The following is a 15,008-nucleotide window of genomic DNA, read 5'->3' on the forward strand; positions in this document are numbered from 1 at the left end:
ACCAGTACCAGGTGGGGGAATAAATGATCAGGTCTGATAGAAAAGATGCTCTGACTGAGGATAAATTTCAGGGTGCTGGGAGGAAACAGTCACCACTATCTCTAGGAATAATTAAGTTGGGAAGCTGGGTTTGAGTCCTTATGAGAACACACGGAATGTGGTCACTGGAAACCTGTCCCCTCCTTGGAGATGATTCAGTCTCTCTCACCTGTGACTTTCTCTCCCATCACGGTTCTTTGGGAGTCCCTGTGTGTGTGCAGCCTTTAGCACTGGGTCATTTTCAAGGTTATTTGAGTTCTGTCCTGAACAAAGACCATTAATGTGACAGCAAGGGCCAATTTCTGAGCTCCTTCCCCAGTGCTGGAGGAGTCTCTCCTCCTTTAACTAGAACAAGCCCGTCCCTTTGGTGGGACACGTCTGTTAAATGGCACAGACAACATTGACCCTCTGCTCCCGCGGTTACAGGACAGACCATCCCTGAGCTCTGATGTTTTCCATGGCAGCAGCAGCTCCCAGAGGGAGAGCAGTGCTGGCAGAAGGAAAAGAGCTGCATTGTGTCTGGAGAGGGGTTGTCTGCACACTGATAAAGGAGCACTAAGTCAGTCTTCAGAGCACTGGCAGCTGCGGAATCTACCGGCTCTAGTTCATCCTGCAAAAACACCACAGTAAGCTGCTGCCTCCCCAGAATGCCCACCAGCATTCCCTCCTGCAAAGATCCAACTGTACAAAGCTCCCAAATTTCCCCTCTTTGTGTGCTGTGGACATACGGTTCATTGTGGAGTGCGCAGAGACAAAGGAAGAAAGCACAAGCTCACAAAGGAACCCCCGGCTAAAAAGCGCTGTGCACTCAGGGGTTAAAAAGGAAAGCGAGCTGTGAGGATGTTTAGAACAGCAGGGCATCAGCTGGAGCCGGCACGGAGGCCTTCCCACTGCCATTCATAACAAAATCAGGAGGCAGAAAGTTACTATAGCAATGGCAGCAGAATGCAGCTCCTCAGAGGCTAGAGAGCTCCTGCAGACATCGGGGCTCTGTGTCCCCATCCTGCAGGGTGTGAACTCCCATCAGCTCCACTGCACCAACATACCCCCCTCTCCATGCAATTCTCACTGTAGATCACTGAATTTTAGCTTAAACCTCACTGAAATGAAGCCCAGCTAAAGACAAAGCACAACCATCCACCCCATCACTCTCCAGGCACTAAAGCAGCCAAAAAGTCACCCATTCCTGCACAATGAAAGATTGGGCTCACTTTATATGACAAAAAGCACTGAGCAATAAAACCATCCATGGGTACAGACCCCTCCTCCAATGCCTTTTTCCAGGCAGTTTATCAGTTGTGGATTTATCCACTTCCAGCAGGGTAAAGCTCTGCTGGTGTTGGCATGTTATCCCACTGGCCAGCAGCGTGACAAAGGTGTGACAAGGGATTCTCAGGTGTCCAGGACCACCTCCAAACCTGGCCTTGAGGTTCCTGCAGAGCTGTACTCGGTCCCTGACTCAGCCCCTGGGCCTGGGTTTGACACAACTTCAGCAGCACCTGGATGGGGCTCGTGTGAAATGAATTCAGCAGTGTTGGTTCATCTCCAGGGGCCACAGTTTCCATATGTGCTAATGCAAAACTGAGCCCATCTCCCAGGAGATCTGATTGTCCCCACATAAACACAGGAAAGCCCTGGGGAATGCTGATCCAGAAGGACTGGCTGGGACAGAGAGCAACCCCCTGCAATTGTAAGAAAGCCCAAAGCTAAGGTCTGGTTCAGATACATCCATACAAGATCATCTTCCTACTCCACAGATCATCCCCTAAAAGCCTAAAATCACAGCTTCTGTATTGACCAGGAGAGATGCTGAAGGGATATTCAGTGAAAAGAAAGACATGATCAGCCAAAGAATATCACAGTGTGAATGTAAATTAAAGCAGCCACAATACCTGTTTACCCCCGGGGCTTTTAACAGATGATGGGAATACAGAAATGGCTTAGAACACTCCTTGTGTCTCCCTCCTGTTTATCCCCATGTCCAATTGAGCGATTCAAATCAGACCCAGAGGAATTTTCCCATTCAGGGAAGGCTTTGGACTACATTTCCCCCTCTATTAATAAACAGTTGCTGTCTGAGCTCTGCCAAAGATTCTCAGTGTAAAAACAGAGCAGACTGAGACCACTTTACCCAAAAATCTTGCAATTTCTATTTTCATTTCTGGATTAGCAGAACCAGACTCTTTCACCCCTTGTGAAGCAATGACTCCACCAGCAATGACCATCCATCCCCAGCTTGTCCAGCTCCCACACAGCACCACTGACACCCTGCCTGATGATTTTGTCTGCCTCAGATGTCTCACCTTGTCTTCCCTAATTTTTAGTGCTGACCATTCTGCACACAAAATGGGGGGCTGCTGCAAGCACTGATTTCTAAACAGGCCACGTTGCCTTGGTTACCCATTGCCAAGCCTCTCCCGAAATCAGCCTTCACCTTGGATTGGTTCTGTTTTCTGTGTTACTGAGGAAGTTCTGCTCTCAGACAGCTGGACTTACATGAATCAATTAAATAAATAAAAACCTGAGGGAAATGTCCTTGGATGTGCACCATTTGTGAAGTCTTGTACAAATCCCCGTCAGAAACAACAAAACCAGCATCAGAGGATGCACTGCTGTATCAGTTTGGCACAAAGGAGGTTTCAGAGCACTCTAGGCTCAGCGTATGTCCCCCTCCCGAGGAGCTGGAGCTGACACAACTCTGCTGTCCATTAGTGGTGAGACAGAACTAAAACTAGGGCATCACTGCTGCTGCCTGGGCCCACAGCCCTTGGCTGCCCCTGCCCCAAAGCCCAAATTTCCACAGTTCAAAGAAGGCAAGGGAGGAAAGAAATCCCTTTGTGCTGATTTTACAGAGGGAGAACTGCAGGATTTTCGGGATTGTCAGATTTTGGGGTTACAAGCAGATCTCCTGAAAGGGGTGCGGGATGTTTGGCACGGGGACTCACACCAGGGTGGGTTCAGGGTGCTGAACACTCATCAACACAGCACAGACCAAAATTACTCACAGAGATCCATCACGGGCTGCTTTTGATAAGGAGACACATTGAGAAAACTTGGATGTGTCAGTGGGTAAATCCAAAGAAGAAGACACAGCCAAATCCAACAAAAGCAGTGCTCACAATTTCTGTTCACTATCCTCCTTTTCCTAGAAATTAGCTATTTTCTGTAGCTACAGTTAAAAATAACACCTGATTAAAATTTTCAACACTGTCTGGGAGAATTGAATCAGAGCTAACTAAAATGTTAATATTTACTGAGAAAAGTCTCTGCATTCTTCTGTGTAAGAGCAAGTTATATTTGGTTAATCCCATTTTTGGAAAGTACAGGCAACATTTTCAGCACTGTAAACCAAAGGGTTATTGCTATCTATGTTTATTATATTTCTAATTGTCATATCAAGTGAAAATTCTTTAAGAATGTGAAACAAATAAGATATCCTGCAGCACTCCTGCTCCACCTCTATTGAGTTGTAAAGGCCACCTCTAAGGCTTTCAGTGTTGAATCTTAATTGGATCTTCCAAACAGAAACAATCCACTCCTCACACAGGAGTTCCAGTAAGGAGAAAGAAAAAGAACAAGGAATTTTAATTGCAGTGCAATCCTTCCTTGTTGCAAACACCACATTGCAGGGACCTAACAGACTAGAACCAAAGGCAAAATTCACTGGGAACCTCTCAAAAGAAAACACATTAAAATCCATTCATAGATGGATCTTCAGGCATTCGGCCATGGTGTTGTTTAATGTAGGAAGTAATATAAATGAAACCATTTGTCACTCCTGACTGAAAGGAAAAAGGGGAACCAGCCAATTTGTCAGCAGATTTTGCCTTCATCATAATTGCTGCATCCATCTTTGCTGCCTCTCCATGCCCCACCACAGGCCCTGCTCCAATCTGTCAGCAGTTCTCACACTCAGCTTTTGTTCTGGGAAAACATTTCATTCTATAGTTCATATATCTTGATGAGAGCCCTATAAATATACACCATTTTCTACCCTTGTTCCTGAGCTGTATCCAGCACCCTGAACAGCCAAATTACCTTTCAGCACCGCATTAAGTCAATGGTTCTCCACTGCAGAGCACGGGTGTCAATGGGGGAAGAGCCCACTGAGCCACCCTGCACACTCAAACAACCTGCAGCTCATCAGTTCCATCAGGAATGGTCTCAGTCTCTACAGAATATTCAAGGTTGACAGCAGGCTGCCAACTGCAATTCCTGACAAGCCAGACAAAGATTTGCCAAGAGGATTTGAGATCCAGCTCCCATTTGGTCTGTGCTGCAGCAGGCAGTGCTCTGCTGGGCATGAAGATGAGTTGGGAGGATGGGGATTAGGGTGGCTTTCTTAGGGAGTTATTGGACTCTGGTATTACCCAGACCCTGTCAGAACCTCTGACCCAAATTAAGTTTGGCAGAAATATATTCCAAACCTGGGCTATGGACTTGAGTCCATTCACACCATGGAGTTACCGAATGGTTTGGATTGGAAAGGACAGAAGAGATCAACCCATTCCACCCCCTGCCATGGGCAAGGACACCTTCCACTATCCCAGGATGCTCCAAGTCCCTGGCCTTGGACACTTCCAAGGATCCAAGGGCAGCCACAGCTTCTCTGGGAATTCCATCCCTGCCCCTCCCTACCTCACAGGGAGGAATTCCTTCCCAAGATCCTCTAGCCTTCCTCTCTGGCAGTGGGAAGCCATTCCCTCTTGTCCTGGCACTCCAGGCCCTTGAAAATTCTCTCTCCATCTTCTTTTAGGTTCCTTCAGTCACTGGAAGGCCACAATGAGGTCAACCCAAACCTTTTCTCCAGGCTGAACAATCCAGCCTTTCCTTCCAGCAGAGCTGCTCCACCCCTCTGATCATCCTGGTTCCTCCTCTGGACTCTCTACAACACCTGCTTCTTCATGGGGCTGTGGAGAGGACTCCCAACTCTTCCCACAGCTTTAAAGCAAATTTTACAAGCATCTTTTATTTGTGACCATCACAATGTCAGAGTAGGAGTCCCAATAATTCCCAAGGCCTTCTGCAGGGCAGCCAGGCCTAGGTGGAGCAGTTTAGCTGCGCTGCTCCTCCAGGTTCCAGGATAGGATGCCTTGGGACTTCAAAGGGGTTTTGTGTGTATGTGAGGGTATTTTGCAACCCTTGGGAAAATCAAATTGCATGTGTTCCTTGTGCTTGTCCCTGATTGCCCCAGTTAATGAGTTTTTAGTGCACTGAACCCTACTTAATACATTGCCTGATAAAATGAGAGTAATGAATCAATTATCCAGAAGGGCCAGCTTTTGATCGCTCTTACGCACTTATCACAGCGGCAGGGTCCTTTCCCCACCCTCCTCAGCATCACAAACCTTCCCTTTGTCATGATGTCCTGGACACAATGAGGGGCCCCTCTGGGGGAGTAACGTGGCTGCTGGCCACACTTTGTCCCTGCTGTGTGGACAAACACTTGGCCTTGCTGCCACTTGTGCCTTGCTCAGCTGCTCTCAAGTCTCCAGCCAGGACCACACTGGAGAATGCAGTTATCCTGGAACCACAGCCTTGTTTGGGTGGGAAGAGACCTTAAAGATCATCCAGTGCCACCCCCTGCCATGGGCAGGGACACCTCCCACTATCCCAGGCTGCTCCAAGCCCCATCCAACCGGGCCTTGGGCACTGCCAGGGATCCAGGGACAGCCACAGCTGCTCTGGGCACCCTGTGCCAGAGCCTCCCCACAATTATTCATCTACACTAACCGAGGACATATCTTCTCCACCAAAACTAAGCCCTGCTGAGCTCTCTGTGCTACCACCAGTTTGATATTCACACTTTGATTGCAGCTGTTTGTACTCTCCATGGGAAGTGCAAACCCATGGCATGGGGGGTGACAGTCCCCACAGTCAGGCTGAGCCTGCTCCCAACACACCCCTTAAAACATCATTAGCCCCAGTTCATGGAACAGCCACTGCTGACAGAGCTCTAGGAGTGTCTGCTGTCCCCACGGTGCTTTCCTCAGACTGTCTCCTGCTGCTGTGCTGACTTGACAGATGCAAAGTTTCTCCTCCTATTTTAATCCACTGAAGCTTCTGACCTTTTATGTTCCCTCTTTAGCTTAGGCTGCCCCTCTCTCGTGGCAGCACAGCAGTAAAACCCTTGGAAGTCATCCCAAAAGAGGAACTACTGCAAACAGCCATACTTCACTATTCACTCCTCACAGCTGAGGAAAGAAATATCTTCCTTTACTGCAGAACTAAAAAAAAGAACTAATGCTCCTGCAGGAGCCTATCTGTGAGGAAAGAAGGATTTCTTCCACCTTAGTGACAAATGTTCCTGCATTTCTAGTGGAGAAAGAAAAGGAGAAATCCTAAGCAACCTCTGAAATCATCTTCCCAAGGCTTCTAAACACCTCACAACATATTTATTTCCAAAACACTTTGGGGGTTGATGCTCTCCACTGAACTCCACAGTGAATAGCTGAAGGTACACGAGTTTTGCCTGGAATTTTGTGGATGATGAAAACAAGCAGATTTCTTCTTTTTTTTTTTTTTTTTTTTTTTTTTTTTTTTTTTTTTTTTTTTTTTTTTTTTTTTTTTTTTTTTGTGGAAAGATAAAACAGCACCTGTATGGCCCTCCAACCTTCAAACTTGGGAAGAAGGAAGGGAATAAGCCTTGGAAAAAGTAAAGGAATAGAAGGGACTTAAATAATCAGACTTCCACCGAAAGAAACCTCACTGTAATTTGGGTAAAGATCATCATAGGACTCCAGACCATTCCATTTCATTCAGCTATGCCTGGATAAACCTGAATACATCAGGGTCAGGCCCTGCCAGAACAATTCATCCAGACTGAGTCATTCTGCAGTGCCCTCCTTCCACTTGCTCACAGACACAGAGCAGAGACTCTGAGCTGGACCAGTCCTGTCAGCTCAGCCCCATCAGGAGACAGGGAGGCTCTGAAACCTTCAGGTCTTGATAATTCCATTGGATTCTGAACAAAATAATCCTTCACCCCTGAATTAACACCTAAGCACAGATAAACTCGAGAGGAGCCCAGCCCCAGACACAAGTCTGGTCAGGGAGCAGCAAGCCAGAGCAAACAGCCTCACATTCCAGACTGGGTGGATCCCCCTGACGTTTGGAAATACTGGCTCTGATAGTCCAGCTGCAGAGCTGGAGGGCAGCACCTTCCTGCCAGCCTGCTTGTTTATCTTGGCACTTCTGGATCAGCAAATCAGGCAGCTGACCCTAGAAATAACAGCTGAGAGCAGCCCAGCACTCACCACCACTGTCAGGAAGGGCTCTCCTGACGATCCTGATGTTAAAGGGAGGGGGCACAATAGAAATACACTGGCCAGATGCCCATCCTGTCAGGAAAAACCCTGAAGTGTTTACAGCAAGGGCTTCAAAAGGGCTTAGCAATTAAGATTCCCAACTTGAGACGTCTTACAGAGGCCCAAATTCTTGGTGTGCCTGCCTCCAGCAGGTTGTGCATCCAATTTCTGGGCACATGGGAACAGAGACATGTGCCATGCCAAGGAAACAGAGGTGTGATCCAGGGAAGGAAGAAGGTTTTGCTTTTTAATTTTTCTTTGTTTCCTCATCCTCCTATTGGAGGGATGGAGCAGCTTTGCTGTGAGGAAAGGTTGAGAGAATTGGGATTGTCCAACCTGGAGAAGAGAAGCTTCAGGGTGACCTAACTGGGGCATTCCAGTACCTAAAGGGGCTGACAAGAAAATGGAGAGAGACAATTTACCAGGGATGGAGTGCCAGGACAAGGAGGAATGGCTTCAAACTGCCAGAGGGAAGGGTTAGATGGGATACTGGGAAGGAATTCCTCCCTGTGAGGGTGATGAGGCTCTGGCACAGGGTGCCCAGAGCAGCTGTGGCTGTCCCTGGATCCCTGGCAGTGCCCAAGGCCAGGCTGGATGGGGCTTGGAGCAGCCTGGGATAGTGGGAGGTGTCCCTGCCCATGGCAGGGGGTGGCACTGGATGATCTTTAAGGTCTCTTCCAACCTAAACCATTCTATGATTTGTCAGACAGAGACCCTGACAGAGGGAAGAAGAAGCCACTAAAGAGGGGGCTCAGCTGCAGGAACTTTAAAGCCCTGAGAGACCCTCAGGCAGGGGGTGCGGGGTAAAGCCTGGATTGCTCTGCTGAAACTGAGAGCAGAGAAGCTCAAGGGCTGGAACAGCTCTGCTACAGTCACCTCAAGGAGTTCACCTCCCTCACCAAACCCAGGGCATAACAGATTCTAACCTATCAGAATATATCTGCAATTTTCCCTTTAAATTCTTGGAAAATGACCTTTCTGAAGCAGAGCTATTTTAGCAGTCAGCCAGTGAAAGAACAGCCCATGGCAAGCTCGGGGCAGTAATGGACTCTGAGGAGCTAGGAGATGCTGCTGAGGCTGGGAAAGCACCTGGGAAAGCACAAACACAAGAAGCTGCTCATTGGTTAAAGCCAGGAGACTCCACATCCCTCTTGGAGCAAAGCTTGGAGTGGCAGAGGTGGGAGGATAAATACAGCTGCAACCCAGGGAAAGCAACAGCAAGATCTTTGGCAATGCAAACACTTCGGGTGATTGCCCCCTGGCCAGGGAAAATCAAAGGGAGGCAGAAGCAACATAGGGCAGAATATTTAAGCATCTACCAGCACCCTGCAAGAGACGAAAGCTCAGCACAGACAGCTATGACAAACTTTATATTCCATTTATGTATAAATGGCCTTATTAAAAGTCTGTGTTATCCCACCCTACAGAGTTTATAGAGGAAAAATACAGCTAGAAAAACGAGGACCTAATGAGTAACACACAAGGCCGTCTGGGCTGCTGTGATTAAATGCTTTACAGAAGCATCCTTAGGCCAAATCCCATTTCTTATTTCCCTGTCTGAGCCTAATGCTACAAATGTGTATCACAGCTTCTTCTTTCCTCCTACAACCATGCAAAGAGATATAGATTTTACTCATTTTATGCCCCTTCATCTTGAGCCAAATCTCCTTGTTTTTACCCTCAAAGTGAAACACAATATAGTCTATGCATTGAGGGAAATGTTCTTTTATCTCAAAGTATCCCACATCTCAGGAAAAGGAAAAAATCACCACTAGAATTGCAGACTTCCCTTGAAACATTCCAAATAGGAACACTAAAATATCTCCACAGCTCTGAAAAAATACAGTGTCAGTTTTACCCAAGTTATAGGTGATTAAAAAAAAAAAAAAGCTTTTAAAAACAATAAATTGCCACTAGTCACAAGCCAAATGTTGTCTTTTCTTCATGTTACCCAGAATCAACACACACAAAGGTCACATGATGAAGAATCAGTGTTGATTGATTGATGTTTTCTTTTAAAAATCAAGCTGGGATGAGAGAAAGTGTGGTTTTCCAGGGAAGTTGCTGCATTATCAGGAAGGGCTGCAGCAGCTCCTGGTTAATCGAGCTGCTGAAAGGTTAATTATCTGTCAGAACACACATGGGGTGGGGGAAAATCCCTGTGAGCAGTTGCTAGGGAGTAGAGGTTCCAGGAACAAAAGGCAAATGTGTGCTTGGGGCAGAAAATCTCCATTCCTGGATTAGGGCTGGCTAGGGATGCACTGGTAGGGTTGGGAACCAGCAGGGCCTGGTTCCCCGAGCCTGTTCAGGGCCAGGACTGGACTCGATGCTCCCTGTGGGTCCTTCCAGCTGAGAACATTCCATGATTTTGAGACTACCTGCAGGCAGAGCTGGCCTGGGAGCTCCCTGTGCCAGACCCAGCAAATCCTACTCCAGGCTGGAACTGCGGAGCACAAACCAGACACAGGAGGAACAACAGCTGCCAGTTCAGCCTCCACGGCTCTGTCCCTCACCCCAGCACCTGCACCAGGACAGTGGGAGCTCCCCTGGCCCCGCTCCAGGCTCTGCATGGCCATGGCAGCCCTGGAGGTCACAGGGGATGGAGGAGAGCTCGCTGTGTGCTTCAGCAGGCTCTGACTGAGGTGCAGAGAGCTGGCCTGGGCACCCTCAGGTTCCACAAAGGACAGACTGTGCACAGGGAACCTGAGCCATGTCCCTTATCAGTCCAGCTGCTGATATTTCACACACACCTCCTGCAGAATGAAGCCTTTGCTTGGTGCTGCTGAATTTGCAACTCCCAGTGAAGGGTGAGGTGTAGCACAAACTGGGCTTACTGGGACTCTAACCCAGCCTGTCCAGAAGCCTCAGCTTCCCTTCCTCGTGCTTTAAACCAGTTGTCTTCTGACAGATGCTGATGCTGGAAAGCATCCACTGCATCTTCAGGACCCTTAGAGGAGCCTGGTATGTGACCCAGTTTGAGGACATTGTCACAGGGAGCCCCTCTGACAGCACAGTGATGTCACAGCCTACAGAGAGCAGCCAACACATGTGAAAGTTCAGCTCTCCTGCATGAGGCAACTCATCCATCCAAAAACTGGTGTGCCAGGCTGTCAGCAAATCCAGGCAGAGATGGGAATGTCAGCAAATCCAGGCAGAGATGGGAAAAGCAAATATTTAGGCAGATTTTAACAAGTTGACCAAAAACCGATAGAAACTCACTTCAGGAAAAAGGAAAAGCAGCTGCTGGTTGAATATAATGGAAGCTCTAAGGAAGAAAGCAGCCCAGTGCATGTGAATGTTAATCAAGCCCCATTTCTCTTCAAGCCAAAACATGAAGGTATTTACTGGTGTGTTGGAGAAAAGCCTTCAGGAGGTTTAAATTATCCTGTCCAACCCATATTCTAATGGCTCTGCCTGACCTCCAGAGATCATCACTGAGTTTCTGGCGCACTGCCCTGCTGCATGTGATAAAAGCATGTGGGGCTTACCAGCAAGGTTTTCATTGCTCTCCATGGGAGGCCTGGGAAGGCCAAGGGATTTTGCCTGGAAAACAATGTACATTTCCTTGTTGACAAGAATGTTGAGGGACAGATTTTATACCAGGCTCTGTGTGTGCACTGAGAAAGCATCAGAACATGGCAGCATCACTCATCCCACTTGGAATCACTCACACCCCATGCACAGAGATGTCCAAGGCTCCACCTCCCCTGCGCAGCAGAATTTGGCACAATCCCAGTTTGGTTCCCACCAACAAGTTGATATCACAGACAAACTGCTCTCCAGTGAGACTCCACAGTATCAACTCACTGCAGACATGACACAATGGATTTTCAAATCCTGATCCTCATGGCACAGCTCATGCAGCATTCCCGTTGCCTGATCCCACTGAATAAACATAGTGTTGTACTAGAGATAAATGTGAAATACTAATTTTATCAAAAACAGAGATTAAAAATATGCTCACTGACTCAGCATGCTGACACATCCAGTTCAGTAATTTAAGACTAAAGACCATCACCTCATTATCGCTGTAAGATACGGCCCAGAAAACCAGCCCATCAGAAATCATGGAACTCCACACAAATATGAGTCTCATAGGAATATTCTTCTATAGGAATATAAATTCAGTAATTGCTTCATGGGTCATTAAATCTGGTTTTATAAACTAAGACAGACATAGAATATAATCCAAAACAAATTACACCAGAACAGGTCAGAGAGCACACATTAGCATGCAATTGGCTGACACTAAAATTATCTACACTGGCTGAGAATTTGGAAAAAATATCCTTGGTATTTGGGATCATTTCATGAAAGGATTATAGAAATCCTTTGCTTTTAACTAAGGTCATTAACATCTTTCCACAGCACGTTAATATTTCCATTTTACAGAGGACTGAGTCACAAAGACTTTCCTACAGCCAGTATCAAATCAGTGGCATAAAGGCACCTGCTGCTTCAAGTACTCATCCTGGAAAACAAACACACAATTCCTATTTCTAGCCCAATTAAAAAATAAAATCCTGAACACTTGGAGAAGATCAAATTCAGCAGAAAGGAGTAGAGAGCAAAATAAACTGGAAAGAGAAAGGGGAAGTTGTGCAGCCTGTGTGGTTTTGGCTGGCAGTGGCTGTGCCAATTATACAAATTATGCAAATGTGATGCTCAGCTAGGTGCGTACAGCAGCAACAACATACAAGTGTTTTGGGACAAAAAACACATGTTCCCATGTTTCAAGCATTCAGAATCACAAATCCCAGTCAGAGAGTTCTGGCAGACACGGGCTGGGAGGAAATCTTTTCTTTTCTGCCTTTTCTCTTATTTTCTTACATTTATCCTATTATCGATTCCCGAATGCTCCCAACTGACCCAATCCTCCCCGTGCCACTGCATCTCCCTTCCTCATGCACTCAGCAGCACAAGGATTTCCGGCAGCTCTCCGCCCGCTCCTCACAAACCCGAAACTCTCGTGCACAAGCGCTGAAATCTAATTAACACCCCCTCCGCTAATTTCACATTAACTTCGCTCCGACTGCACTGCTGGGAGGAGCGCTGGGGATTTATCAGCGGCTCTCACAGAAGGGGACAGAAGGCAGCACTTTGAGCATCACTCTTTTCTCTTTTTCTCTCTCAGACCGTTCTGCCGGGAAAGAAAAGCCCCCAAAGAGAGTCTGGTGTGGAGGCTGCCAGGGTGACATCACCGATGGTGCCACCGCAGGAGCAGCCAATTGGGGAGGGCTCTCTCGCTGCCGTCCCTCTCACCTACTACAGGAGCCTATAGGAGAATGTTCCACACGGGAAAGACTCAATCCTGTTTCGTCGATGCTTATCTTGCCACTCCTCCCCTCTCTCCCCTCGCCACTCCAGCGTGAGTGCTCGTACATCCGCACAGCCGCGGCAGAAGAACTCTGCACAGCAAACACGCGGGTCTGAGCATCAGACTGCAGGAAATGATTCACATCACAGCTTCCTGCTGCTGCTGGGGAGCAGGGAAATCCCTTCTGTTCAGGGATTTCAGTGGGAGGAAGAACCTTCCTCCTCCTAGTCACTGGTGCTTTTAACTCGTTGTTATGACAATGCAGCCAACAGACTTTGGGTTTCTATCCCAAATGCGGTAAAAGCAATTCAGCTCCAGCCAGAGAGCCCAGCCAGGCCTGCAACGCTGTGAAAAGACAGCAGAGAATTTAAAGGTGGGGCTCAATAGCCTTGAGCTGCAGCAGGGGAGGGTCAGGTTGGACAGCAGCAGGAATTTCCTCCTGGAAAGGATGGTCAGGCCTTGGCAGGGGCTGCCCAGGCAGGTTTGGAGCCCCCAGCCCCGGAGGTGTCCCAGGAAGGCCTGGATGTGGCACTCAGTGCTCTGGGCTGGGGACACGGTGTGGATCGGGCACAGCTTGGACTTGATACTCTTGGAGGGCTTTTCCAGCCTCAGTGATTCTGTGCTCTGCCTTTCCCTGGATACCTGGGAACTTAACTGTACAGGACCTAATTTTTAGCACCCAAAGCCCAGCATCAGACTGGGGCAAACTGCAGTGCTTGCAAGAACGCCCTGCTTACACCAGAGATCCTCGCTGCAGCAGCTGTCTACCAGGAAACGGGCACATAAAGCTGTTTATGAGCTGAAGCTATTAAAGAAATTTGTTGAAACCCCAGAGATCTCTTCTACCTGTCAGACAGTGCTCTTAAAGCAGCAGCTGTCATTGTCTGCTGCTTCTCACTCTGAAATGAAATGACAATTGGCACATTGTGGGAGCAAGTCTGGGCTGTCTCCCGGTAGTGCTGCAGCCTTCTCATGTGAGAGGTGAGCAGCCAGGCTCCCTGGGAGAATCCTAAAGGAGACTGTTGTACTCCAGGCACACAACTTCAAACCCAACTAACTTGCAGCACCTAAAAGTCTTGCAAGTACAAAGAGATTTTTATGTGCCATTCTTTGCAAAAAATATCTGAGCACTGCTTCAGCTCTGGCCAGCCCTCACACACTACAAGGCTTTAATTCTGACTTTGCAAAGATGAAGCTGAAAAATCCAGCTCTGTGTATCCATTTCTGACTCTGACAGGAACTCTGTTCCCATCTTAGCAGTATTTATAAAAGCAGCTGTATTTTTACAAAGAATCCTGTAATTGGAGCTGTCTCGATGAGCCCAGGAGCAGAAATGCTCTGACCGTGCCAGGCCTGGGCAGCACAGACAGCACAGCCCAGCAGGGCAGAGTCTGCAGCTCCTTCTGACCTCCCATCTGTAGGAAACTGCACTGAGAAGAATTCTATCTTATCCAGCACCACTGGGAGTAAACACTGGTCACAAAGCATTTTCTAGGCCTTCAGGAGGAATTCTCAGACAGAAAAATCCAGAATAGTTCCAAATTTGGAGCTGAATACTGATTTAGTGTGCATCCCACTCTTACCTATAAACATGACAGACCACTTCACAGAATCCTGGAATGGTTTGGGTTGGGAGGGATGTTAAGGACCATCCCATTCCACCCCCAGCCATGGGCAGGGACATCTTCCACTATCCCAGGGTGCTCCAAGCATATCCAACCTGACCTTGGACACTCACAGGGATGGGGCAGCTACAGCTTCTTTCAGCAACCTGTGCCAGGGCTTCCCCACTCTCACAGGGAAGAATTTCTCTGTATATCTCACTTGTTTCCCTTCTTTCAGTCTGGACCCATTAGTCCCTGTCCTGGCACTGCAGGTCCTGATGAAACTGTAAATTTCCTTTACATCCTCCTTCCTTGGAGGTGAAAACACAGCAGTGGCCCCTGAACACCCCCATCCTAGGTTGTGCCAGCTCCAGTTACACAAATCAACCATGAAGTAACAGCGTGCAAGACCTGGAGCTCTCCCAGCATCCCCATTCCTACCTGATGGAACTGTAGGGCTCATGGAACCAGGAAACACACACAAAACAGGGCAATGTTTTGTCTCAGTCATCAAACTCCCCCTGACAGAGCTGTGGACTCAAAGAGGCTTGAGGTGTTTGAGCAGAATGGAGAAGCAGTGTGAAAACACGAGGAAATGGATGTCTTCAGAGCCTGGGAGAGCACAGGAATGCAGCAAAGCAGGATGAGAACATCCCATCAATGACCTTCACAGTGAGTAATGGGAATAATGCAAAAGCAGAAGAGGATTTTAACCAGCAGCAAAGTGCAGAGGAGGTATTT

This window comes from Molothrus ater, chromosome 28 (assembly GCF_012460135.2).
Source record: "Molothrus ater isolate BHLD 08-10-18 breed brown headed cowbird chromosome 28, BPBGC_Mater_1.1, whole genome shotgun sequence".
In the NCBI taxonomy this organism is placed as follows: domain Eukaryota; kingdom Metazoa; phylum Chordata; class Aves; order Passeriformes; family Icteridae; genus Molothrus; species Molothrus ater.